The sequence below is a fragment of the Corvus brachyrhynchos genome, unplaced genomic scaffold (assembly GCF_000691975.1).
Source record: "Corvus brachyrhynchos isolate BGI_N302 unplaced genomic scaffold, ASM69197v1 scaffold167, whole genome shotgun sequence".
Lineage (NCBI taxonomy): Eukaryota > Metazoa > Chordata > Aves > Passeriformes > Corvidae > Corvus > Corvus brachyrhynchos.
This window is the reverse complement of record NW_008239547.1, coordinates 3,666,589-3,669,668: the sequence shown is the minus strand read 5'-3', so window position 1 is coordinate 3,669,668 and position 3,080 is coordinate 3,666,589.

The window sequence follows — 3,080 nt, the reverse complement described above, 5'->3', positions numbered from 1 at the left end:
CTTGAATAAACATATTTATTATTACTGGACAACTTTCAGAAAACTTCTAAATCATTAGAGGTTTATAAATTATCAATTATGTAAGAACTAGAGCAGCTAGGGAGATGTTTATGTATGACTGCAAGCAATGAGAAAGGAGATTTTCAAATTCAGGCCAAAAACATTAATTGCAAGCCATCTTCAGAAGAATCTTCCCGCAACCTTGTTTTACCTTCAGATTTTCTCAGGCTTCCTTTGCGGGAAACCAACTCCCCACTATGTGACTCCCAAGCAGAGCCAGAGAGAGTGGGATCCTGTGTCCCAGAGGAAGCTCTCCCCAGACAGCTCCGGGTGCCTGACTCCACAGAGTCTTTATAGAAACTGGCACTAACTTTGGGGTTTTCCTTCAGGACACAAAATCCCCTCAATCACATCTGTGTTGCCAAGGCAACACACTCCAACTCTTCCTGTCCTCTCCAGGACCCAATATCTACCAGAGGAGCTTCTAGACAGAAAATCATCGAAACCCTGACTCAACCACACGAGGTTTAACGCCATGCAAGCAGCCAAGAGGCTGAGGATAATTCAGAGGTATTTTATGCAATAACTGGAGGGCCATCAAACTGAAGCATGTTATGACGACTACTCCCTGTTTAAAATCCTAAAAGTCAGCTTGAATCTTGCATCCTCTCTGTCTTGTGTCCGGAAAATGCCTCAGATTTGGGGTTGAAAATGAATACGCTTTGGGCTGACATGTTGGGAGCTGCTACCCCGTGCAGAGCTCTGTCAGTACAAAGGAAAGAGGAAACGTTTCTACTGGTATTATTAACATGTCAGTAGCAGTGATAGATTCCAACTGAGATCAAGCCTTCTTGTATTAGCAGTGTGCCAAAAGCAGAGTAGGAAGCAGAGAAAGGGGAGGAAGCGTTATTATTCCTGTGTTACAGCTGCAGAAGAGAAGCATGGGGATTGTGAAATCCTCGAGGTCACACAAAACCGCATGCAGCTCAAGCAGGGAAGGGAGTCAGACCCTCACAGCTGCCCCGTCCATCCCCTCAGCCCACGCGTGTCTCCCTGCCTTGCTGGGCTGGTTGACATTCCTGGGTATTTGGGGATACTCAAGACTTGGGGCTGGTGGAGTAAGTCCCTGGGGATTGGTCCTAGGCAGACACCACATGAATCACAGTGTCCTTGCACATTGCTGCGCTACCTTTGCTCTTACACATGTGCACATCCTTTTCTCTTCCTGCCCAAAAAAGACAAATTTGAGCAAAAATTCATCATGGTTTGAACCATTCTGCAGATAATAATTTCAAGTTATGGATTGATCTCTGTATCTGTAATACTGAAAAATACTGGTGGCAAAATTACCTGACTTTATGCTTTCCAGTGGAGCTAGGTGGGAGAACAGGCATAAAATGTAGGGAATTCAATAGAACAGCATGGTGTGTTTATTTTTGCACAGGTGGCTGAAGAAAAATTAGATTTATAATTATTATTGTTATCAACTGTTCAGCATTTATGCTTAACTTTTCAGAGCAGTGATTTCTGCAACGTGACCTGTACCATTAATGTTAAATCCAAGCAAATCCACATTTGTTTTCCAAACGTAGAACAGGCATCACCCATCTGAGATACTACATCAAATGGAACTGAATCATTCCCTGGCCAGTACAGACACCAAAGATGTGATTTTCCTCTGAGAATATTAAGTGCAGAATTTAAAGCTCACTTAAATGAATAAAATGTATAAAACATAGCAAAATTACTGATTTTGATTATATTGATACATTACATGTAATTAAGAACATCATCTTCTTTGGGGATGTTCGAACTACTGGTGGTTTTTTTTACAGAAAAAAAGAGCTCATGTATGTATTTAAGGCTTGAGTCTCTGGCTTTGTATTCCTTGGGGTTAAAGCAAAAAGCTCTAACTGAGAGGTGATGGTATAGACTGGAGCCACACATACAGCTTGGCTCCACAGAGGGCACAGAACTGAAGAAACCAGGCAGGCCACCAGTGCCATCAGTGGAGTCTCCAATGGGGCGCACACAGACCCCACCTGGCTCCTAAGCACAAAATGGAGAACAGCTCACACACATAAATGAAGCTTAATAACCAAGAGGCCTGATCTCAGGACAATGACTCTGTTCCAGGCCAAACTGCAGAACTTCTCCTGCTGATCACGTTTCCTCCTAATTAATACTGCATTGCACACCATTTCCGTACCCAGGGAAACATCTGGCCCCTCTCTGGAGCCCTTTTGCTCTTGTGGCTGGTCACAGAGCCCCAGCTGAGCCTCAGCTTATGGGATGCTGGGAAAACACGTCTCCTGCAAACACCATGGCCCTCCTCCTCCTCCCCTGTGCCCACTGCACACAGCAGCTGATGCACAGCAGAGGCCTTATGGAAGGAGTTTTGTTTTACATGGCCCAAGGGGATGGAAACCTAAAAAATGCAATAAAAAATGGAGGTGCGGCAGAGAAGTGAGAAAAAATAAAGACCTTGAGCACAAGTTGGGAGATTGTTTTTCTGGCTCTTTGGGGATGTGTTTACATGGAAGTAGAAATAACTGAGATCCTTGGTTGGAGACCTTGTTTTGGTTTTGTTTATTAATTCTTAAGACAAAGCACATATGTAGAACAGAACTGGATCTTCCACCCTTCTAGATAAAGCAACAGCTTTTCTGTTGGGGGCTTCCAGGTTTGCAGTTTGTCTGGGGCTTTTGCTGCCACCAACCCCAGTTTGAGGGCATTATCAGGGAGGCCACCCATAGGATCCCGTGCTTCTTAAAAGAAACAGGGGCCAGCTGCAGCTTCTGAAGACAAAGCACATATGTAGAACAGAACTGGATCTTCCACCCTTCTAGATAAAGCAACAGCTTTTCTGTTGGGGGCTTCCAGGTTTGCAGTTTGTCTGGGGCTTTTGCTGCCACCAACCCCAGTTTGAGGGCATTATCAGGGAGGCCACCCATAGGATCCCGTGCTTCTTAAAAGAAACAGGGGCCAGCTGCAGCTTCTGAAGAGGCACCTGCCCCCTCCTCGTGTTTGCAGGCTCGGCTCCCCCGCTTCAGAGGGGGCTCCGCGCCACCCCCCCCCAC